The 25,381-nt window shown below is 43.8% G+C and overlaps 1 protein-coding gene across 7 annotated transcripts in view; it reads left to right on the plus strand.

The window, feature by feature from the left end:
* RALY (RALY heterogeneous nuclear ribonucleoprotein) overlaps positions 1-25,381 on the plus strand; it is a 92,434-nt gene that overhangs the window by 33,731 nt on the left and 33,322 nt on the right. For 6 of the 7 annotated variants that reach the window (XM_017878528.1, XM_017878484.1, XM_017878535.1 and 3 more), the window contains one exon: positions 4,663-4,745. The exons of the other annotated variant lie outside the window; for it this stretch is intronic. The gene's annotated coding sequence lies outside the window, so the exon portion shown is untranslated. The remainder of the gene's footprint in view (positions 1-4,662; positions 4,746-25,381) is intronic. 7 annotated transcript variants of the gene reach the window in all.

Raw genomic sequence — 25,381 nt, forward strand, 5'->3', positions numbered from 1 at the left:
TCCTGCTGCTTCTCTTTTGAATAAAAGTCCTTGGTTCTGGTACCAGAAGGAAAAAGATCTTTTCCAAAGTCTAGACCTCAGACATTTTATTTATTTTATTTTATTTTATTATTTTTTTTGAGACAGAGTCTTGCTCTGTCGCCCATGCTGGAGCGCATGGTGCGTTCTCGGCTCACTGCAAGCTCTGCCTCCTGGGTTCACGCCATTCTCCTGCCTCAGCCTCCCAAGTGGCTGGGACTACAGGCGCCTACCATCACGCCCGGCTAATTTGTGTGTGTGTGTGTGTGTGTGTGTGTGTGTGTGTGTGTGTGTGTGTATTTTTAGTAGAGACGGGGTTTCACCGTGTTAGCCAGGATGGTCTCGATCTCCTGACCTCATGATCCACCCACCTCGGCCTCCCAAACCTTAGACATTTTAAACCTGTTCAGGTGTCTCCTTCCTTACCTATTCTGCCTTCACCCCTTTCCCATCCTCTTTTCTCTGCTCCCTGCCTTTTCACTCCTCACATCTCCCTTAACTTACGAAAACAAGAATGGGAAAAGGACACCTTAAGCCAACAGATTAGTAGGTATTTGGTTGATACAGATACTGGGGCTGAGACTCTGAATATGGAGCTTGAGATTTTGGACTTTACTTCTAGTCCTCAGAATAAGAGTTACTGGGCAGGTTTTGTTTATTCCTTGATTAACTCACATGTCAGATACTTAGACTGACACAGAGCCTGGCAGGTAGTTCAGAAGACCCTAATCCTACATCACCCAAGACCAACATGACAGTTTATAAGACCCTAATCCTGCCATAAGGTCACAATCTTATGGAGAAGACGTAGCAGCATTGAGCACACAACCCCCACTCCCTCCACATCCCCCATTCAATCATTTAATTTTGAGGATAGAAAGAACTTTAGTTTATCTGGTCTTCTTTCATGTTGCTATGTAATAAAGTAAGGCAGATCATGAGAGTAGGTAGGCTCTGGAGTAAAGTAAAGCAGACCTGGGTTCAAATTCTAGCCTTGTTGCTTACTAGCTGTTTGACCTTGAATGGCACACTTAGCCTCACCTGTCTTCAGTTACCTTGGTTGTAAAATGGGCATGTCATCACCTACTTCAGAGGGTATCATAAGGATTAACAGTTTAACACCCAGCCTCATGCCTGAGGCATAGTAGCAGCCCATGTCTTTCTGTCACCCTGCATCAAGGCTTGGCTTAAATCTTTGCTTCTTCTGTGAAGCTTCTGAGACAACCCCAGGTCAGACTGATTTGTTTCTTCACTTTCACAATATATAACATTCTTTGAACTGTTAGATCCTGCCTAATATTCTTAGTAATTTTTTTGTGGGACATCATAGTCCCATCCTGAATGCCAAGTGCCTAAGTATAAAGACTGTTCTCAATCATCTGTGCGTCCTCCATAACCCCTCACTCAGAGCTGTGTACACAGCAAAGCCAACCAGTACAGCTAGTATCAGGAAATATTTTTTGACTAATTAGATAGAAGGTTTGTGTATGTACTCTGTTTTTCAGCTTACAAGAAGAACTATAAAAAACCTGGCTGGGACTCTCCCATCCTAACTCTGCTGTTTTCCTCACCTGTTATCACATTGATAAAAACATGTGATCATAAAATCCTTGTGTTGGCAGTATAGGAATTCCCATTTTGCAGATGAGGGATCTGAGATGAAGATTAGAACTCAGGTCTCTTGTTGGGAGATAGATCCAGACTAAGTAGGAGGAATAGAAACAGAAATCTTATAACTGGCTGGGCGCAGTGACTCACACCTGTGATCCCAGCACTTTGGGAGGCCGAGGCAATTAGATAATTTGAGGTCAGGAGTTTGAGACTAGCCTGGCCAACATGGTGAAACTCCGTCTCCACTAAAAACAAAAATTAGCCAGACTTGGTGGCATGTGCCTGTAATCCCAGCTACTTGAGTGGCTGATACAGGAGAATCACTTGTACCCGGGAGGTGGAGGTTGCAGTGAGCTGAGATTGCACTACTGCACTCCAGCCTGGGCAGCAGAGCAAGACCCTATCTTAAATAAAAAAGAAATCTTGTAACTGACTAGGTCTCCATTCTTTGGAAGAAGCAGGAATTTTTACAAGGAAGAAGGGGAACCAGGGGTACTGTATTCCTGAGGCCTTAGCTAATGGTGAGACCAGAAGTGAATATACCCACAAGCCGGAGATGTTTCAAGAACATGGCAGAGAGAGTGGCGAGAAAAGGATTCAGGATAACGTCATAGATTCACTAGGCCTTGAAAATTAAGAAGGGTTTGAATGTGTATAAATGAAGAAGGGCAATTCCAGTGAGATAACAGTATAGACAAAAAATATGGGAGGTGGAAAGCCCACAGTAGAAGTAAGGCAGATGATGACCAGATACTGGCATACCTAAGAGCAAGGCTGAGGTGACTGGGATCCATGACTTTTTTTGAGCAGGGAAGTGGCATTAGGACCATTAGTCTGGCAGTGTGGATCTCATGGATTGGAGTAAGAGGTATAGGGGAGACTAGTGAAACAGAGACCAGGCAAGAGACTCCTGTAACAGTCTGCCTTTGTAATGTCAGTAAGTTTTGAGAAATATTCCAGTAGTGCAAGCAAGAGATAATGTGATCCTGAACCAAGAGGAAGTTGACAAAGTAGGGAATAAATAATACTTTGGGAGGCCAAGGCAGGTGGATCACCTGAGGTCGGGAGTTCGAGACCAGCCTGACTAACATGGAGAAACCCCGTCTCTACTAAAAATACAAAATTAGCCGGGCGTGGTGGCTGGCGCCTGTAATCCGAGCTACTTGGGAGGCTGAAGCAGGAGAATTGCTTGAACCTGGGGGGCCAGAGGTTACAGTGAGCCGAGATTGTGCCATTACACTCCAGTCTGGGCGACAGAGTGAGACTATGTTGAAAAAAAAAAAAAGAAAATAATGATTTGGATGAGCTCTTAGAGAGGAAAAAAGTAGAGCTCTCAGAGGGGAAAAAAAACCCCACAAGGATTTGGCTGTTGTAGGAATGGGGCAGAGAGAGAAAGAGGGGTTGAGACCATGAATATTTGGAGTCTGAGTACCTGGGAGAATGGTTATGCCATTCTCTGAATCATAGAGGCTGGGAAATAGAAGATGAATTGAGTTTGTTGACTTGTTGATTGGAGGTGTTGATAGTCCAGTCCCTTTAGCACCCGACTCCCTGGTGCCTCTGCCTTTGTCTTTTGATCCAGAGCTACAGAGATCCTTCGATTCCTTGTGCTTGCTGCTTTGTTCCAGACCTGGAGGCCCCCCGCACCCTCAATCCTTCTACTCATGACTTGGAGCAACTTTCACTCCCTCTGAAATAAAATAGTCCTTAGGCCAGTACCTACTCTGTTTCCAACTGTGCAGTAAATGCATAGTTGTTATTAAATGGGTGGGGGACTGTGAGCCATGTAAACTAGAACAAGAGAACATGTTTCCTGCAATGAGCAAATGTACTTAATTTCTTTGTGCCTCAATTTCCCCATTAGCAAAATAACACACCAACCTTAAAATATTGTGAAGATTAAATGCGTTAATACAAATAAAAGGTTTCTATCAGTGCCTAGTATGTGCTAAGTATGTGCTACTATTGTTCTAGAGTCTGCTCTATTCCATTCCACATTCCTGGGAATGAATATATAGGGATTTCTCTTCACCGTCCTCACCGAACAGAGGAGGGATCTGAGCACAGAAAACTGAAATAAATCTCAGAATGCTTGAAAGTTTGTCTCAGCTAGAATCTAGGTTATCTAAGCCTGGAGGAGCCTGGGCCACAAGTGAGAGTTAGAGTTGTCTGGAAGACCTGAGTTTGACTCCCAGTTTTACCACTTGACTTATTTTGATCTTGGGCAAGTAACCTAGTCTCCAAACCTTAATTTTCTCATACATAAAATACAGAACAAATTCCTTCTTGTGTCTCTAGTATACCTCATTTTCCTTATGACTCCATTCTAGCTATATTATTAGTCTTCTTGTTCCTTAAACATACCAAGGCCACAGGGCCTTTGTACTTGCTGTTCTCTCCGTGGAACACTCTTCCCTCAGATCTTTGCATGTCTTACCCCCTCACTTCATTCAAATCTCTCTGGATGTCACCCCTTATAGAGGCCCCTCCCTGACCATTTTATCTAAAATAGACTTCACCCTTACCTTTTGTCATTCTTTATTCCCTTACCTTGCTTTCCTTTCCCCCTTTTTTTTTTTTTTTTTGAGATGGAGTCTCGCTCTTGTCGCCCAGGCTGGAGTGCAGTGGCGTGATCTCGGCTCACTGGAACCTCCCCCTCCCAGGTTCGAGTGATTCTCCTGCCTGAGCCTCCCGAGTAGCTGGGATTACAGGCACCCACCACCATGCCTGGCTAATTTTTTTTTGTATTTTTAGTAAAGGCAGGGCTTCACCATGTTGGCCAGGCTGGTCTTGAACTTTTGACTTCAGGTGATCCGCCCCCCTCGGCCTCCCAAAGTGCTGGGATTACAGGCATGAGCCACCACGCCAGGCCTGCTCTATTTTTCTTTATGACACTTAGCACTACTTGAAATTATATGCTATAAATAATTGACCTGTCTTTTGCTAGGATGCAAAATGTGTGAGGGCAGAAATTTTGAATGCCTGCTGCCTGTTCTGAGCAGCACCCCTAATGGACTTTTCTCTCTATTATAGGTGAGCCCTATTCCTGGAGGCAGGTGGTGCTGACCCTGTAACCCAAAGGAGGAAACGGCTGGCTAAGCTCAGCATTGTTACTGGTGAGTGAGGGTGCCTGGGAAAGCTCTGGGCAAGCTTAGGCCAACATGGTGGGTAACTAGTTTGGGGATTGTTTTTACCTTCAGTACAGATAACTCATAAGTGATTATCTTCCTACTCCATGTCTTAAGAGATCGGATGTTGCACAGGTAACTTTCTGAACTGGGAGGAGGGTTGAGACTGCTCTCCTAGAGCTGCCACAAGAATGTCTGGGATCATTTGCCATGAGTAAGGTCTGTTTCCTTCTAGCTGCTTTCTACTGGGATGTGGCGGGTGGGGAGCTATCCTGGGACCTGGCGGCTGTACCTGTCCTCTCACAAGCTCTTTAACATGACCTCACAGCCCTTAGATACTTTTTTTTTTTGGGGTGGCGGGGGGGCGGGTACAGAGTTTCGCTCTTGTTGCCCAGGATGGAGTGCAATGGTGTGATCTTGGCTCACTGCAACCTCTGCCTCCAGGTTCAAGCAATTCTCCTGCCTCAGTCTCCTGAGTAACTAGAATTACAGGCATGACCACCATGCCTGGCTAATTTCATATTTTTTAGTAGAGATGGGGTTTCTCCACGTTGGTCAGACTAGTCTCGAACTCCCGACCTCAGGTGATCTGCCTGCCTCAGCCTCCCAAAGTGGTGGGATTACAGGCGTGAGCCACCGCGCCCGGCACCCTAGAGACTTTCTTAGCTTTAGTTTTTACTGTAATCTGCCAAGCTCATAGGTCAGCTCCAGAAAATCCTGTAGTTTCTTCAGTTCTGCAAAATGTCGTATGAATAATGGTGAGAGTGGAGTGATTAAGGCTTTATAAGTGGGATGTCAGGGGAACCTGACAGATGGTGAGAAGGAAGGAAAATCCACACATTAAGAACTTACTGTGTTACTGATGTCAATCTAGACAAATCCCTTTTTGTTTGTGTGTGGGGGGTTTTATTTTTGTTTTTGGGAGACAGGTGTCACTGTGTTGCCCAGGCTGGTCTCAAACTCCTAGGCTCAAGTGATCCTCCTGCCTCAGCCTCCTGAGTAGCTGGGATTATAGGCATGTACCACCACAGCCTGCTCTGAAACCTCATTTTATAGATGAGGAAATTGAGGCTCAGGAACTGAAATAATTTGCCCAGGGTTCACACCTGGGAATCCATAAAGCTGATGTTAGAACCCAGGTCAGTCTGACCATAAATGCCATTGTTCTTCCTGACCTGACAGGCTTTCCTTGGGCCGCTAATTTCCCTCTCTAATTCTGAATTTTCTTACAAAGTTCAAGAAGGCAGACTTAGGAATTCAGAAAGGAGATTCAGTTGAGGGGCTGAACAGGGCAGGTAGGAGTTGGAGGTCCCTCTGAGCAGTGGTATTTCTAGTGAAGGGAGCTACTAGACTGAAAGATAGGAAGAACCTTCAAGCAGGCAGAGGCCCAGGCTAAAGTGACCAGAACAAGAAGAATACCTCTGTAACACATGGTATCTCATAAACACTTGGGCCAGTACAGGATAAGGACCTGAGTACTGGCTTGAAGTTGAGAAACCTGGGTTTTTATCTTCTCTCAACGTGTGCCCTTGGACAGTCTTCATTCCCCTATTTGTAAAGTCGGAGTGCCTCCCTGTCCCCTCATGTCTCATGTGTGTACACCAATCATGCAGGTATGTTACAGAGAATCAAATGAGAAATGCAAGTTGGAAAGCTTTGTGAATTGTAAAGCAGCATGAATGAAACAAGAAAGTGAGAGGAAAGCATTTTAAGTGTCTGTCTTAGCTCGTTTTATGTTGTTATAAAGGAGTACCTGAGCCGAGTAATTTATAAAGAAGAAAGGTTTATTTGTCTCACAATTTGGATGTCGGGAAAAGTTCAAGATTGGGTGTCTGCACCCAGTGAGGGCCTTAGGCTGCTTCTACTGTGGTGGAAAAGGAACTGCTGTGGCTAGAAATCAGATGGTAAGAGAGGGAGAAGGGAGATGCTAGGCTCTTCTTAACAGCCGTCTCTTACAGGAACAAAAAGAGTGAGAATTAACTCGCTTCCCCTACCCTCCTTCCAGGGAGGGGATTAATCTGTTCATGAGGGATCTGCCCCCAGCAATCCAAACCCCTCCCATTAGGTCCCACCTTAAACATTGGGGATCAGATTTCAGCAAGAGGTTTGGAGGAGTCCAGCGTCCAAAATATAATAGTATCTGTGGCGTCTCAGTCCCTGACCTGTTTGCCGCCCCATTCCCCAAAAGTAAACGGGAGGATTTTCCTCTGGAAATTTTCACTGTAAATCTTCTCTTATATGCCCTTCTCCTCCTCTCCTTTCTTTTGCGGGCCCTACCCATAGCTTAGTTTTTCCTTAAGGAAAAGGATTCCAGGGCACAGATGACAAAGCCAGGTAGCACAGGCAGCCACGATTTGCAATGTGTAGGCTGCAGAGTGCAGATTTAAGTGCACTCATGAACCCTGGCATAGGATACTACAGCAGTTCCCAAGAGCCCATCCCAACAGGAGTTGGCACTCCACTGAGGTGTTGCCTTGTTCCCTGCTGTCATCTCTTGAAGAAGGCTATTCCTCCTTTGGCCCTAGGTTCCCTGCCTGCCCCTGCTTACTGCTAGTGAAAAAGGCTCTTGTACTGTAGCCTCACATTTTATGGAGGCCATGGTCATTCCAGTTTTTCTACCATCTTGTTCTCCCCCTTTACCAACGATGGAGACCATTCTCTTCATACTGTGTTTTAACAATGGATATTCTGTTCTTCTATCTGCCTGAGAGTGCACAGAGGGTTTTGACCCCTACCTTCCCTCCTACTCTGAATATCCAGGCTCTTGCTGACACTTCTTTTTGCCTTGTTAATGTAAAGTTCTACAGCTTCTGGCCTTTCCCTGGCCTGGGTGCCAAGCTTGGATCTTATACGCTTCCTGTAATAACTGCTCTGTGAAGAAGCTCCACTATTAACTTTTAAAATATGAATGATTCCATGTAAATCAGTGTATAATATATACATTTATATATGATAAGCTACCCATATAATATCTTATTTATCTAACAGCCTCATTTTTCCAGAGTCCAACTGAAAAACAAGAGGGAAGTAAAGCATTGTCATCCTTAAGTATTTGCACAGTGCTAATTTATTCTTATTTTTTATTTATTTATTTTTTTTGAGACGGAGTCTCACTCTGTTGCCCAGGCTGGACTGCAGTGGCGCGATCTCCACTCACTGCAAGCTCTGCCTCCTGGGTTCACGCCTTTCTCCTGCCTCAGCCTCCTGTGTAGCTGGGACTACAGGCGCCCGCCACCACGCCCAGATAATTTTTGTATTTTTAGTAGAGACGGGGTTTCACCGTGTTAGCCAGGGTGGTCTCAATCTCCTGACCTCGTGATCCGCCCGTCTTGGCCTCCCAAAGTGCTGAGATTACAGGCGTGAGCCACCGCGCCCGGCCATTTATTCTTATTTTTACGTGTTGTTGTAACAAGCTTAGCATTTGGTTTCTAAAACCCCATAAGATTAAAAGCAGCATATCAAAAAAGGGAGAAGAGCTGCTGTATTAATACCATCTAGGGTTGAGAGCTGAAAGCTGACTGAAAGGGGAGGGGTGAAAGAAGAATAAGTTAAAACAACAGCCTGGAGGCCACTTAATTTAGGAGCAGCACCTCCACAACTATGTCCCTCAGTAAGATGAGGGTGGGGCTGGGTAATTCTGTGGTGGTTTTGGGTTCCTCTTGAAAGCCAAAGTTTTCAGAAAATGTTAAATTAAGTATTTATAGTGTCTACTGTATATTATCAAGCACTATACTGAATGCTTTACATAAATATATTTCATTTTCATAGCAACTTGGGAGGTAGGTGGTGATATTCTTATTTAATAAATTACTTGAGAGTTAGAGAGGGACGTGTAAGCAGTCATCAGAAGAGCTAAGCTTAGAACCCAGAAGAATCTGGCTCCAGAAAACCAAGTTTTTTTCTATTATATCCTACATTGGCTCTTTCCCCACTACCTAAAACCCTGGTCCTTCTCAGGCTCTTAAGCTGGTAGTCCCCCACTACTCCTTTTTCATTTTCCTATAGACATTTTTCGTTTCCTATAGACACATTTATTCATTCATTCAGTGAGTATTGGAGTGTCTGTCATATACCAGTCACAGTTTGAAGTGTTTGAGGTGTAGCAGTGAATAGAATAGTTTTCTCTCTGTAGTTTACGTTCTAGTAGAGAAAAGTAGATAAACGAATAAATCTGAAGAAAAATAAAGCAGAGTAAGGGAATAGGGAGACACTGGATTATTAAGGAAGGCCTCTCAGAAAGTAAAATTTGTGCTGAAATATGTAAGAATTGGAGTAGTGAGCTATGTGTATCTTTGGGGGAATAACATTCTAGGCATAGAGTTCAGCAAGTTCAGAGGTCCTGAAATACGAGCATGCTTGTTGTGTCTGAGGAACGAAAGGAGGCCATGTGGCTACAGGTGTGGTAAGAGCAGACAGCCTTCCTTACCTTGTTCCCAATTTTAGGAGGAAAGTATTCCATCGTGTGGGGTTCAGGCTAAGGAAGTTCCCTTTTATTCCTAGTTTATTAAGGGGTTTCATTATGGATGGGTGTTAGATTTTGTTGATTTCATGGTCTTTGTTCTTTATTCTGCATTGACATTACGTTAATTGATTTTCAGATACTAAATCAACTTCACATTCCTAGAATAAATCCCACATGGTTGTAGTGTATAATCCTTTTTATATGGAGTTAGATTTGATTTGCTGGGGAATACTATTCTGTAGTTTTCTTAGGTCTTTATCTGCTTTTGGCATTAGGGTGACCTCATGGAATGAATTGATATGTTCCCTCCTCCTCTGTTTTCTGAAAGAGTTTGTAAAGGATTGGTATTATTTCTTCTTTAATTGTTTGATAGAATTCATCAGTGAAGCCACATGGGCCTGGGCTTGTCTTTGTTGGACGAGTTTAAAATTACTAATTCAAATGTCTTACTTGTTAAATCTACTTAGATTTTCTATTTCTTTTTGAGTCACTTTTGATAATTTGTGTATTTTAGGAATGTTTCCATTTCACCCAAGTTGTCTAATTTGTTGGTAATTTGTGTCTTTTTTTTTTTTTCTTGGTCAGTCTAGATACAGGTTTGTTCATTTTGCTTGTGTTTTCAAAGAACCAACTTTTAGTTTCATTGTTTTTCTTTTCCATTGAGTTTTTTTTACTATTTTTTACTATTTTTATTATTTTCTAATTTCTGCTGCTTTGGGTCTAGTTTGCTCTTTTCTAGTTTCTTAAGGATTAGTTTATTGAATTTTGAGGCACAGTACACCCCAAACCAAACAATTCTTCAGGCTTGACTATACCAGTGGACTGTCAGTTTGCTCTTTCTGATACAGTAGCCTCTGGAGAAGTATCAAACTTCAGAGGGGGCCTGATTCAGAAACAATAGGGAAGACAAGTGGCCTACAATGTATATGTGTTACCAGTAGAGCGAGTGCTAGGGCTAGACCCATAGCGCTTGGCAGCCTGGACCCTACCTCCCCGAAATCAGCACTGAGCAGGCAGTGAGGCAGGCTGAGCTTCGAGTAAGACATATGGGGGTGGTGTAGCAGGAAGTCAGGTGACACTTGGCAAGCCAGGGCCTCCCAGGCTTCTGAGGAAAGTTCCCTGATAAAGAGCTAGAAGAGACAGCTGCCTACCTCATGGACTTCAGAGGCTTCACAGTGGCTTTTGGGGGACCTTTCTGAACACCTCTTTTGCCTGTTACAACTGAAATTCTAAGCAGAGATTTGATTCCATTAAATAAGGGTTATAGTGCAGATGCCATAGGTAACATTGAGGTGGGAGGGGCTCGAGCAATGCCTGGCTTGCTGGGGACTTACTCGTGACCTTTAGTTTCCTCATCTATAAACAAGGAATAATAGTTTCTACCCAGCCTACTGTGTAAAGCACATTTCAGATAAGTGCTATATAAGACCATTGGATAGTGTACAAATGTACAAGACTATTAATGTTAGTAATTATAGTGTTAGGGACCTGGGATAGAGTCTGAGAAGGTCTAGGAGCAGTAGCAGTGCATCATTGTCCTTCAAGGTATGGGGATGAATGTTTGACCAAGGTGGACCTGGTGGCTTAGAAAGGGCAGGAGACTCATTGTCTGCCAGTGTAATCATCAGATGGCTCCTAGAGAATTCTGTGGAGGAGTGGGGATCTGAGGGGGAGGCTGCCAGGGCAGCTCATGTAAGAAACAGCTGTTCCTCTTCACTCTCCACCCAAGGATTTTGGCCATATTTTATTACTTTGGTTCCAGAAACAGCTGGCTTGCTTGAGGATTGCTGTCATAGCAAAGCAATAACCTACAGCTTGCTTGGGGCAAAGGAATCGCATGCAAAGGGCTCTGAGCGCTATGAGGTCCTGGGTTCCCCTGCTTCCTTCCCCAGTTTTCATTAAAACTAAAGAAGATCCTTTTGTCCCTTTGGAGCAGCAGGCCAGAGCAGAACAGCTAAACAGGAGAGGGACCTATAGGTTAGATTAACTGGAGGGCAGTTCTAGGGATTTTGGCTGTGGCAGTGAGATAGGGTCCTGAGCCTAAGAACATGGCCAAGAGAACAAAATCTAAGCTGGATAACAAAGCTCAAGAAACCATGGTCTGTGAGCAATGGTGTTTCTAGAACTTTGAGATGAGTAAGAAGTGAATAAAGGGGACTTATTGAATGGGACAGATTGGGGGGTGCTCAAAACCTACTTTACCCCATTAACACAAAGCAGAAATTGCTTCTTTGAAATTATCTGTCATTGTATTATTTGAGTCTCCACTATTCATCCTTCCCCTCATTGCCACCTCCCATATCCCTAATTAGCATAATCTGTCAAGAGTCAACAATTCTGAGTACATAGGGCAAGAGGTAAAAGATAAAAGATATCTGTGACATAACTCGTCTTTAGGAAGATTAAGTAACTGCATCTTTCCCACTATTGTGTGTATTCTTAATACCAAGATTTGGGTCCTTGATCTGACGTTTATTTTCTATGTGACTGACTTGTCTGAGCTGTAGTTTCCTCATATAAAGTAATGCCTACTTTATATAGTGATTGTGTTGCTAGTAGGAGATGATGAAGAAAATACCTGGCTTGGCTTGGTGTTCAGTCACCAGTGATTGGAATAAATTCTGATACCATGTGTTGAGTGTCAGATTGAAGTAGGAGAGTGTGGCGACCCAGGCTCTTAACCCTGTCTACTGACTCAAACCTGGGAAAGCATTTTATACCTGGGCCTCTTTTTCCTCAGTTCTACAAACAGGGAATGAGGTGGAAAGTTGGTCCATAATTGCTGATGTTTCTTCCTGTTCTGTGTCTCCAAGGGCACATTGTTCTGTGGTCCAAAAACATTAAAGAGTCAACAGGGACCTAAGAGAAGTCTCAGCTTCGGTCCTGCTTAAGCCTGCAGCAGGAACAGTTAAAAACAAAGAGCCGCTATCTATAGTAAGGTGTTAGAAGTGGCTGGGAGTCTGCTGCAGGGCAGTGACCTGCCTGTCACCCAGCATTTGGAAAGTAAATGTCAAAAAAAAGATCATAATGGCCTAGAAGGTTGGAAACTGAGTAGCTAGCAAGTGTGAGAGAGGGGCCATGAGGCATAGGACCCAGATTGTGCTCTATCACCCACTCACTGGGTGTTCCCAGTCAAGCTGTTTCTCTTTGCATCCTCCATATCCCCATCTGTAAAAATGAGTTAGGCATTGTATTCTCCAAGGGCCTCTTTAGGACTAGCTTTCTGAAATTTCATTGGCCCCTTTTTTCTGTCTCTTCTGTTTGTACTCTAGTTTTTGCCTTTGGTACTGAGGATTTCATTTATGAGAAGGCTTTTTAACCAGACAGAGTTTGTCTAGCCCTAGAGTATTCAGAATGCTCTTGAAACTATAATTTGAGGCCATTCAGTTTTCATCTAGAGATGCCTTGGTTCACCTGATCCTACTCCCTCATTTAACGCTGAGAGATAATGCAACAGAGAAGAAAGACTACAGGCTTGACAGCTGACCCTGAATTCAAATTCCTGCCGGTATTAGCTTAATCTTTCTGAACCATATCATCATCATTTAAAAGTGCAATAATGGGTTGGGCATGGTGGCTCATACCTGTAATCCAGCACTTTGGGAGACCAAGGAGGAAGGATCACGAGGTCAAGAGGCCGAGACCATCCTGGCCTACATGGTGAAACCCCGTCTCTACTAAAAATACAAAAATTAGCTGGGCGTGGTGGCATGTGCCAGTAATCCCAGCTACTTGGGAGGCTGGGGCAGGAGAATCGCTTGAACCCAGGAGGCGGAGGTTGCAGTGAGCAGAGATCCTGCCACTGTACTGCAGCCTGGGCAACAGAGTGAGACTCCATCTCAAAAAAAAAAAAAAAAAAAAGTGCAATGGTGATAATAGATTCAGCACACAGAATTATTTTAGAAGAGGAAAGAAAAAACTGAGGCCCAAGAGGTGAAGTCAGGTTCAGGTTCTCACCCAAATCCAAATCTCTTGTGTCTCGTTCCAGAGTTTTTTTCCCCTCTAGAGCCAAGGTCAGTTGTGCCCATATGGATATGGTAGCAAAGATTGGAACTGAAAGCATGTCAGCTTTTTTAACATCTCCGCCAACAGCCCTCTCAATTCCCCTGTGGCGTGTGTCAATAACACAGCCCGTACTTGTTTTAGAAACAAGCGCTCCATAAGCACTCCTGTTTGATTTGCTTTGGCTGGTACAGGATCCAGATGCTCTTAGAATAGCACGACACTCTCCAAATCAGCCCATTCCCATTCTGAGCCACTCACAGCTCTGATCTGCTGCTGGCTGGGGTTCATCCCTGAGTCTTCCCTACCTATCATATGAATCACATTCAAACTTTCGCTAGTTTGCCCTTTCCCTCTTGAGTAACATTTATTGTGTGCATACTGTGTGCCAGGTATTGTGACAGATACTTTAAATAGATTATCTCCCTTAATCTTTATAACTCATTAAGCTATTAATAGCTCCAGAGGGGAAAGCTGAGGCTCAGTGAAGTGAATGAATTTACTGAAGCCATATCTAGTCTCTAAAAGAGCTAGAGTTTGAACTGAGTCCTGACCCTATCGACTAAGCCTTAAGGTAAGCTCTTTCCTGAGTATCACACTGCCTCCCTGGCCTCTGACCACTGCCCTTCCAGGAGTGTAGAGTGTTTGGGAGTACCCAAGAAGAGGCGTTTGGTGCCCTGAGTGTAATAGGAATGTCTTCCATGCCTTCAGTGTATTTTCCTGAGAGTTTCTGCACTCTTTGCCTCAAACCAACTTCTCCAGAACCCAGGTATAGAGCCCAGAGATCCAAGCACTAAGTGAGAGAGGCCATGTTTCCGTCGTGATCATGGAACTGAGTCCCTAGTGAAAAGTATATTTGTCCTTTTCAAAGTTGAATGGAGAGAGTATTTCAAGCAATAACCCCTACTTGTATGCCCAACTCTGAAGTACAGGGAAGGAAAGGGAAAGGGTCTGTACTCCTTGACTGTGATAAGTCTCCTCCAGTGACCTGGCAGGAGCAGAGACATGCACACACAAAAGATGTTAGGACTAAGATTGTTCTGATAGGTTCTCAAATCTGTACTCAACAGTTTGCAAAGCGATTTACCTTCAAGAAACCGTACTGTGAAGAAACTGAAGGATCTGCCTTTATGTGACAGAACCAGGGGCTAGAGTCCAAATCTTTAGTCTTGATAATGCCAGTGAGGCTAAGTCTTCCCTGAGAGGGTTTTCTCCCTGGCGTTGGGCCTACCCAGTCTCCAGTTGCAAAAGGAGCAGGCCCTTAGTCTCTGTCTTTTTCTGAACCTTCCTCTGCCCTCTTGTCCCCCTCCTCACTCATTCATACTCAATTGCTAGGGACTTACTTTGAACCCTTATAGGGTGTTATTTTTAGGCACAGGGTGATAGGAGATATTTTTTGTCTCTGTATTTTCCCCAGGATCAGTTGCCATAAAATCATGGAATTTTAGGATATCAGAGTGGGAAGGGACCTTAATTGACAGTCATCAAGTTTACATAGTAACCCTTTTTTAAAACATGTAAATCCAAAACAGAGCTTCTGGCTGGGTGCGGTGGCTCATGCCTGTAATGCCAGCACTTTGGGAGGCTGAGGCGGGTGGATCATCTGAGGTGAGGAGTTCAAGACCAGCCTGGTCAACATGGCAAAACCCTGTCTCTACTAAAATACAAAAATTAGCTAGGCATGGTGGCACACGTCTGTAATCCCAGCTATTTGGGAGGCTGAGGTGGGAGGATCGCTTGAGCGGCGGAGGGGCGGGGTGGGGGAGGTTGCAGTGAGGCGAGATCAAGACACTGCAATCCAGCCTGGGCAACAGAGCAAGACACTGTCTGAAAAAAAAAAAAAAAAAACCACCACCAAAGACTGCTGCTTTGGCTGAAGCAGCAGCAAGAGGGCTAGTAGCTCAGCCTCCCCACTACCCTTACCAAACAAAGACAACCCCCCAAGGCAGCTGCCTTAAACTTCAGGGTTCCCAGGATCACAGTTTGTAAAACAACACTGACCTGAACCAACTTTCCCATTTTATCATTGTTAAATTGAAGCCCAGCAAAGGAGAATAATGTGCCAGGGTCACAGAGTGAATTAGTGGCAGGTGCCCTGACTCTCTGCCTTGTGTCCTTTTTACTGCTCTGAGCTTTATGTCATTATGTCATTTCATTAAGTGACCACTTCTAACACTTGACTAGCATCCTGTGCCTGGGTGTCAGGCTTCTCTTGCCTCATGATATCTGGTTCTTGTGAGGTAGGCAGGCTTGTGAATGTGTGTGCCTCGGTCAGGGCATAATTTTCATACATAGAGTGAGCGTGTGTCAAGTTTTGTTTAATTGTTTCATGTGGAAACCAGCAGAAGTAGAATAGCTGCGAAACTGGATTTAGGTTGTTAATGAAAGAAGGACCGCTGAAATAAGATTGTTTTGGTTAGTGCCCTGATGAAAATATAACCTTTGAAATTATTTTGTCTGCATATAAAAGGTATACCTTCTTAGTTTTTTACACATTAACCTCTACCTGCAGAGTTTTAAAACATTTGGACCCTAATCATTTGTGAAGAATAACAAAATTCCATTTCCCAAGAGTGTCAGATGACTCCGTTCATAATAAACAATGTGTCTAACATGACTTTAAGTGGTCACACAATCATCTTTTTGCCTTACTTCCGAATTTTGGATAATTTTCCTTAACATACAACCACTGAAAATGATCAGAACCTCTTGTGTTAAAGCCAGCTAGAGCCATCCCAACCCAGGAAGGCAGCTTTCTGCTTAGGGAACAGACCTGACCTCTTTACTAAGGTTTCTGCAGTCAGCAGCCATCAGCAAGATCTTGAGTTCGCTCTCCTTGCAGCCCTGCTCAGTGGCCTGGAATTTGGCCTTTGCTAACCCTAGACTTGCTTCTTTTTCTTCCCCTGTTCAAGGAGGCTCTTTTCTTGCTTGTGGTCTCACCCTCAGGACCATCTTGGATGCAAAGAGGTTACAGATTTCCATTTGGAAGAATTTTGTTTTATGTGCAGAGCCAGTTCTACTCAGAATAAGCAGCTGCTTTCATTATGTGGTTTTGTCTCTGAACATGTTTTGTCCATCTTTCCATCCCCACTGCTACCACCCAAGGCCAGATCTTAATAATCTGTCTCTGGCAGCGTTTTAATTACCAACTCACTTGCCGCTCCGTGTCTAGTCTCTACCCTGAAATACAACTTTTTCTCTCTCCATAGCTTTTAAGACACAGATCTTATTCCTATGACTTCCTTGCTCATGAAACCTCTAAAATCTAATCTTTGTAGCATGAAATTTGAGGTTCTGCAAAGACTGTTTCTCCCTTTTCTTTCCAGTCCTTTCTCCAACCCTCTTCTCGTACCCTGTTCCATAGGGGTTCATACTAGTGGTAGGAATATTAGAGAAACCATCTTTGGGACAATATGAAGGTTAGGAAGCATTCTTTGTTGTGGGGCCATGTTAAGATTTAATTTGGTAAACCTTTGTGCTGGGCACAGAAATAAGTTTTAGGAATAAGGAGTAACCAAACACATGGTTAAGGCTTTTGGAGCCTGTAGTTGATGAAGGACAGGAAGGTAAAGTAAGTAGGCTAGAGCGATAATCACTCTGAATGGAAACATGGAGAGTGCTTTAGGAGCTTGGAGGGGACCACTACCTGAGAGATGAAGAAATACCTCCCAGAAGAGGTAATATTTGAGTTGGACTTCAAAGATGAGGCATTTGGTAATTGTAAAGGGGAGACTGTAACTTCTAAGCAGAGAGACCAGTGAGGACAGAGGCACAGAAGCTTATGTGTGTGTTTCAGAGAAGGGAAAACAGTCCATTGTAGCCAGAGTATAAGAGTTCAGGAATAGGACTGTGGTTAGGGTTAAAGTTACCAAAGTAAGTTGGGGTCAAACTCTGAAGGACCTAATGTTGGAGGCTATTGTGTATGTACTGTGTTTCACACATAGCATACAGTAATACTTCATTAATTAGGTGATATATCTTTGTCTATTTGTACGAGTATGTAGCTCTGTGTTAGTATGTGCATTACTTTTTTTTTTTTTTTTTTTTTGAGATGGAGTTTTGCTCTTGTTGCCCAGACTGGAGTGGCAATGGCGTGATTTCGACTCACTGCAACCTCCTGCGTTCAAGTGAATCTTCTGTCTCAGCCTCCCTAGTAGCTGGGATTACAGGCATGTGCCACCACACCTGGCTGATTTCGTATTTTTAGTAGAGATGGGGTTTCCCCGTGTTGGTCAGGCTGGTCTTGAATTCCCAACCTCAGGTCATCTGCCAACTTCAGGTGATCACCCGCCTCGGCCTCCCAAAGTGCTGGGATTACAGGCGTGAGCCACCACACCTGGCATGTGTGTTAACATTTGAAGAACCATTGAGGCCAAGCAAATATCAAAAATTGAAGCCAGAAAGACAGATTGGACCTAAGCTTACCTAGGCTTGGAACTCCTGAGATGTTCCCCAGTCCCACAAGCCGATATGTTAGTCACAGAAAGCCAGCATTGGAAGGGACCTTAGGGACAGTGTTTATACTTACGTACATTCAGTTATCCATTCAACAGATGCCTGATACTGCCCATAGAACTGGGATACAGTAGTGAACAAAATGAGGACTGCCTATTTATTTATTGAGACAGGGTTTCACTCTGTCACCCAGGCTGGAGTGCAGTGACGTGATCATGGCTCACTGCAGCCTTGACGTTCTGAGCTTAAGCAGTCCTCCTACCTCAGCCTCCTGAGTAGCTGGGACTACAGGCATGCACCACTACACCTAGCTAATTTTTAAATTTTTTTATAGAACCAGGGTCTCCCTATGTTGCCTAGGATGGTCTCAATGTCTTGGGCTTAAGCGATCCTCCTGCCTCGGAGGCCTCCCAAAGTGTTGGGATTACAGGTGTGAGCCACTGTGCCCAGCATAGAACTTGTTTTAATGGGGGAGACAATAAAAAAATTAGTAAATCAATTATGTAATTCCATATGCATTATGAAGAAAGATAAGCAGGAGTAAAGTGTTAAAAAGTGGCCAGAGTAGACCTCTCTAAGGAGGAAGATCATTACCAGCTGAGAGAAGAGCAGGTGAAAAGCCCTGATGCAAGAACGTGTTTGTAGAATAATTAGAAGGCAGCCAGTGTGGCTGGAGCAGCAGCAGTAAAGAGGAAAGAGGCAGGAGATAAGGTTGGAGAGTGGGCAGCTGAGGCCAGAACATAGGGCCCTGAGGTCCACTGGGCTGATGAGGAAATGAGGTTGGCATGTAGCCAGGATTGGTATGGTTCTGGTTCAGCCTCCCTGCCTTTGCTCCCTGCCATCTTCTGTATTTTGGCCAAGATTAACTTGAATCCAATTTAATACCTTCATTTTCATCTCCCTCATGCAGCTCTCTGTCATTTCTCAGACCTACATTTGCTCACATGACTTGGTAATAAAGTGATTTCTGGAAGGTCATGGCTAGAGTGGTCCTTGGACATCTTTTAGTTCAATCCCTGGTATTAGAAATCCAGAGAGGGAAATTGGCCTGCCCAAGGCTACTTACCTAGTTAGGAGTAGAACTTGATTTCCTTTCCCCAGTTCTCTTGCTGTCTGGCTCTTCATTTTCTGTGTGCTGTTCCCTTTTTCTTACAGTTTACAGCGGAAGGGAATCAAGTTGTGACCCATGTAATTGACACAAGCAGCTAGTAGCATTCCAGGACCCTCTGCCACCTGCCCTCACTTTAGCTTTTTATTTGGTCTTTGTCATGTGAATTTACTGTTCGATTCAGGCCAGTGTCTTTGAACTACTACCCTCTACAAAGACATGTTGCTAACTCTGCATCCTTGCTCATGCTGTTGTTTCCACACCTGAACTGGCAGCCTGCTCTTAACCACTGGCCTGTATCCAGGAGGCTTGTCTTTGAAGCCCAGCCCCAGTCTTATCTCCAAAGAAGCAATGTGGAAAGAGGATAAAGTTTGGAGTTGGATATAGTTGGATTTGAATCCCAGCTTTGGCACATGCTGGGACCAAAGAAATCTTAGGCAACTTGACTTCTGAGAGTGGTTTTCCTGTTTGTAAATGAGGCTACTAATACCTGCTTTGTGGGGTCCTTGGAAGGATTATTTAAGGTATTGTATATGTACATACTTTAAGCACTGGGTAAAGAGAAATTCTTATTCACTGCTCCTCAAAGGTGCCTTCTGAATGCCCTTTCCCTTTTTCCTAATACCTAATAGGTAACATTTCTTGGGAGGGTTTCTGTGTGACCGGCACTTTGCTAAGTGTCCAGTACTTTTAAAAGGCACTTAACTCTGCACGTGATTCCATAGTTGTCGCCAAATAAGTTAATTTTTAAAAAGCACTGATCTCATTTTTTATATATTGGTGTTATTCTTGTTGTATGTAGATAGAGGCCAGGTTAGGTATATGCCTGTGTTCCAGTTGTTGCTCTGTGATTTTCTAACTGTGTAAACTTGAACAAGCCACTTGACCTCCACTCTTTTTTCTTTCTTTCTTTTTTTTTTTTTTGAGGTGGAGTTTCACTCTTGTTGCCCAGGCTGGAGTGCAATCCCAGGCTGGAGTGCAATGGTACGATCTTGGCTTGCTGCGGCCTCCGCCTCTTGGGTTGAAGTGATTCTCCTACCTCAGCCTCCCAAGTAGCTGGGATTATAGACATGCACCACCATGCCTAATATTGTATTTTTAGTAGTGATGAGGTTTCTCCACGTTGGTCAGGCTGGTCTCGAACTCCGGACCTCAGGTGATCCTCCCGCCTCGGTCTCCCAAAGTGCTGGGATTACAGGCATGAGCCACTGCGCCCGGTCTTGACCTCTACTCTTAATGTGTTTTTCCCACTAGAGCCCTGAAATTCAACACTAGTTACATTTGGAAACCTGACTTGCTTATCTGCTCACCTTGGAAAATGTATCTTTGTTGAGTACAGAGCAGTAGCACCTGGGCTGGCCCTGTGTGACTTAGAGCGGACAGTATGGGAGGTGGAGAACTGGGTGCATGGGAACCATTAGATCAAGGATTGAAAATTCCTCACAAATCAAATAAATCAAAAGGTTTCTGAGGTGGGAGCAGGGGGCAGTGTTGATGGTGACTCTGCTTGGATTATCTTCTAGGGATGGAGGATTGCCAGCTCCACCGAGTGGAAGGACTGGTGATACACAGCCACTCTTGCATGTGCCTGGGCAAAAGACAGTGTGTTGGTGGCAAATGCCTAATGTGTCTATGGCTGACCATGGGCTATCTCTGCTGTTCAAGACATCAGCTGCTGGCAGGGTTGTATTGGTTTGATAGAGCTTTAGTCTTCGGAGTCACACAGACCTGAATTCAAATCCTTCTCTGACATTTACTATAATAATTGTGTTCCTTAGGCTGATCCTTTCTTTATCTCTCAGATCCTCTTTTTCCTTTTCTGTAAAATGGTATGGTTGATACCTGCTTTTGAGGTTGTGAGGATTTAAAATAACTTAGGTAAATAGGTACCACACAATGCCAGATACTTAGCTGGGTGAATAGCCTGGTGATCTGTGACTGTTAGCTCTTTGAAGACCAGTATCTCTAGCAGGTAGCAGTAACGTCAGCACTGCTCTGATTCCCTGACCAACCCCCAACCCCACCTTTGCCTCAGAGTTGTATCTGAGTAAGCAGGATTGTTACACAGCAGAGATACGGGAGCAGAGCAGGTAGCTCAGGAGCCGCTGATGAACAAAAGGCTTCTTCTCTCTGTTCCCAATAAATTGGTCCTTGGGGATCCTAGCTTTGAAATTCTAATTGACACAGGAAGGAAAAGATTCATTAGGCTCTGGACTCGTTAAAATGCTCTGCTGCTCACCTACAATTTATTCTTGGCACTTCATCAAGAGGAATTAAGTAAACCAACGGACTGGGAGGCTGCTGACAGCAGAGTCGCATGTCTCTTGTGCTCCTGGGGGGATGAGAGTATTGGGCCTTCTGTGCTATGGAGCATATAGCTGGCTTTAGAATCTCCTCACCCCTAGGACTTCACATGAGTCTAAGTCTCATGTGCTTTTAACAATGGAGGGACCTTCTGAGATCATGCAGTATAACTTATTTATAGATGGTCCAAAGAAGAACTAGGATTTGCTCAAGGTCATGAACACATTAGTAGTGGAGTTAGAATTAGAATCAGTCAGGCAGCATGACTTCCAGGTCAAGAATATTTTCTCTGCATCACCTTTGGATTTCTACACCCAGTGTTTCATTCATTCAGCCTTCAACAGATACTTGTAATGCATTCTGTGTGCCAGGAGTCTGTGATAACGAAACAGCCGTGGAGGAAAGTAAATACCTGATCCAGTATTAGGAGAGATTAGAAAGGCCTCCATGTCTGAGAGAGGGATAGGAATTAACTCAGCAAGGAGGGATGAGGAAGGTTAAGACTGAGGAACTGGCATCTTTGAAAGCCAGGCTCTGAAGGGGAAATTGAATCTTGCTAGAGTGGAGGAATTGAGGAAGAGATGAGATGTTAGGGCAAGTCGAGTCTATGAGGTTTGGGCCACTGCATGGTTGTAAAGAACCCTAGACCTGGGATTAGGAGTCCTGAGTTCTAGTTACGTTTCTGCTACCAATATGTTAGTCATCATTCTAGTAACACTTCACATTTTTTAGATGTGCCATGATGGGCACTGGGGTACAAAAACGCATAAGGTGTATGTAGTCCCTTCCCTCAGAGATCTGTCAGTTTAATGAGGCAAGCAGGCTAATTAACAACCCTTATAATAAAGGAACAGTTACCTCTGCTGTAGGAAGTCAGAATTGAGCTGTGTGTTACTTTCAGCACTTTCTCTGGGCTTTGATGATCTCACCTGTTAAATGGTAAATAACCACTGTCTTATGTAGCTCATAATCTGATGGGAAGACAGACAACTTTGTAATAATTGGCGTTTGTTTGGCATTTTGTGGATTTCAAAACACTTTTGACATCATCAATTCATTGAACCTTAATTGCAATCTTATGACTTAGGAAATTTCCCCACAGTGTACAGATGAGGAAACTGAGAGAGGTTGAGGCTTGTTCATAGTTTTCACAGCTTTTGATTAACAAAATTTTGGATTATAAATTTAAATCCCATGCTGTTATTTTGAAAAGTATAAAGATGGCAACCTTTCTATCCCCTACTTAGTGGCAAATTGTCCCCTTCTTCCCCCTTTTCACAGTCACTAGAAATGCAGAGAATGTCTACTCTGTATAAAAAGCAGATCTAAGCTGACTGGGGAGAAAGAAAGGAGCTTATTTCAGGTGTTCTTCAGACTGGACTCTAAACTTTTAAGATCATGTGCTCCTGTGCTCCCATCAGCTTCTGCTGTTCCATCTCATGCCATTTACAGAGCGCTCTCTGAGCCACTATTTCGTTGGCTACTCATAGCAACTTGTGGGGTAGAAAAAGTGTGCAAACTGGGGTCCAGAGTCCCTGAATTGTACATAGCAGAACCAGGATTGAATCTAGAAGTCTTGGGCTCCTGACACCAAACAGGTGCTCTTAACTTACAGAATATAGGCTCCTTTGATTCAGTTCAGTTCAAACAATCCTTGAATAGAACCCATGTGCCAGAGACTTTGCTATGCAAGAGAGCCTCAAGATGGTTAGGCTCAAACCACCTCGGTCCAGTACCTTACTTAAGAACAGGGACTTGTGTTATTTACTTCTCTGTCCACAGTCAGGACCTTGATCCAGAAATGCTTTGCTGTTGTTTTTGGCCTTAATCTGCCAGAAACTAGAGGGAGCAGATGGCCACAGCAATGTTATGAGGATGTGATCTCAGGCAGGGCTAAAGGATGAATTGAGAGTCCTGCACCCAACTACTTCTGTGTCTGTGCCTAGGCCCTTGTCAGGGTAGTCTCTGTCTCAAAGGAGAATGCAGCTGGTCAGCCTGGTCCCATTTCTCATTTCCAGTCACCTCCTCATCTTGCCATCCCATATAATGGGATTAGTCTCCTGGACAGATCTCATACAGAGGTTGCTAGGATTTGCTGTCCAAATGACCCTTTGGACCTATTTCCCAGGCATGTTCCAAGATGATGGTAAGGAGTCTAGCCCCACAACCAGTGTGACATTTCTATCCAGATAACTCCTGGCTCACAGGCCTCCTACCAGGCTCTTACCCACTCCGAAGTTTTCACCCTGACTCCTAAGAAGCAGATTGGCAATTTAGTGTGAGTCTGTCAGACAGCCTAGCAACTAATCAATACTGTGAGAAATGGACATATTTCCTGTTTATTCAAAATCCTAATGAAAATTTTAAGGAGCACTATTTGGGAAGGGATGATTGGGAACCTTGCAAGAACAAACAGCTTAGAATTCATGAACAGAAATAGCAACGTTTATTCATAATGTTTCAGATGCTCCTAATATTCACATCTTTATATATTACAGACCCCTTTCATATGTGTTACTGCTTTTGAACCTTAGAGCAACTCTCTGAGGGAAGCAATGTAAGGATTACTATTCCCACTTGATAGTTGAGAAAACTAAGGCCCAGGGAGCTTTAAAGAGAGTTAGGGACCATCTGATAGTCATGGTGGCAGAGCCCAAAACAGAACGATGATTTGGAAAATGAGTACTCCTGGGTTTGAAATCTGGTGCTTGCCACTTTCTAGTTGTGTGACCTCGGGCAAGTTACTTGGCCTGTCTGAGCTCATTTTCCTTCTCTGTAATACGAGGATAACAATGTCTACCCCTTATGATTGTGTACGGATTTAATGATATAATTAATGGAAAATGCTAGCACAGTACAGAGCATGTGTTAGGAGCTCAGTAACTGCAGGTGTCCTATCTCATAGGATAGTGTTTTCAGTATGTTGTTTTCTGAGTCTTTGAAAATTGATACTTTCACTGCAGTAAAATAGACTACATACAATAAATTCTCATTAACCAGAGTATCATTTAAGTGCCTCACTAGGTTAAGAGAACTGGATAAGAAGGGAAGCAGGGTGCTCCAGGCACTGGCTAAGTACTCCTGATGCAAATCACAGTAGGTTAGAGCTGACAGGGACCCTAGAGGTCTGTCCCAGTGTGTCTTCCTCAAATTGTGTCTTTCTCAGAAGAGATGTTAATAATTTGGGAAACATCAGATTGAATAATGCTAATAAGTACATTTCTTAACTGCTGACTTCTCAGACCCTTATTGTGTGTGTCTCTTGGGAACGAGTTGAGAGTGGAATATGCCAAATTTCCTCTTCTTATTTGACCTTGGAGCCCCTTTTTTGAGGAACTCTCATTAATGTCTTTAGGAACCCTGGTTTTCCATGGAAGATTTCATGTAACGGACTCAGTCCAGTTCTTCAGTTTTTAAGATGAGGCCAGCTTAAGGTCTCTAACCAAGGTCTACAGCCCATGGCAGAACCAAGTCTAAATCTCAGGGTGCCTAACTCTTTCCTAGGCCACATTATAATTTGTACTCCATCATTGTTCCTTTTCTAGCCAGCAAATCCTAAAATTACAGAGGATCCTGCAAACCACTAATCAGAGAGCATTGTTAGAGCGTCAAGCTTTCTGTTTTGATGTGTTTATCTCAGTAGGCAGGAAAATGAGGAAACAACAGGCTTAATGGCCATCAGATGTTTCCAAACAGTTGAAGGACCAGGGGTCAGGTAATTATCTCAGTAACTGGAAAGGTGCCCTTACCCTGCAAAGTCGAACTCTGTTCTTCCTGCTGTAAGAGGTTTGAGTTACATCTGGGGGACTCATCCAGTAGGCCCACAGTCCAGCTCCTACTGAGAACCAAGCTCTGACACCAGTAATATAAAAAAGATCCTTAGAGGGGTTTGAAGAGAATGTGTCAAATTTCTGCTCCTCTGTCACCATCTCCATCACAAAATTGAGTGGGTAGGAATATCCTGCTGGATTTCTATCCAGACAGTGGCAGAGGAAGTTGGCTTGGGCATTTGGTGAGGCTATCCTTGCATTTTACTAAGCCTTCTAGTTCAGATCAAGTTTTTCTTTTCTTTTTTTTTTTTTTTTTTTTTTTTTTTTTTTTTTTTTTTTTTTTTTTTTTTTTTGAGACAGAATCTCACTCTGTTGCCCAGGCTGGAGTGCAGTGGCGCAATTGCGACTCACTGCAACCTCCCCTCCTTGGTTCAAGTGATTCTTGTGCCTTAGCCTCCCGAGTAGCTGGGGCTACAGGCATGCACCACCACACCTGGCTAATTTTTTTGTATTTTAGTAGAGA

The sequence above is a fragment of the Rhinopithecus bieti genome, unplaced genomic scaffold, assembly GCF_001698545.2.
Source record: "Rhinopithecus bieti isolate Rb0 unplaced genomic scaffold, ASM169854v2 scaffold_65, whole genome shotgun sequence".
NCBI lineage: Eukaryota > Metazoa > Chordata > Mammalia > Primates > Cercopithecidae > Rhinopithecus > Rhinopithecus bieti.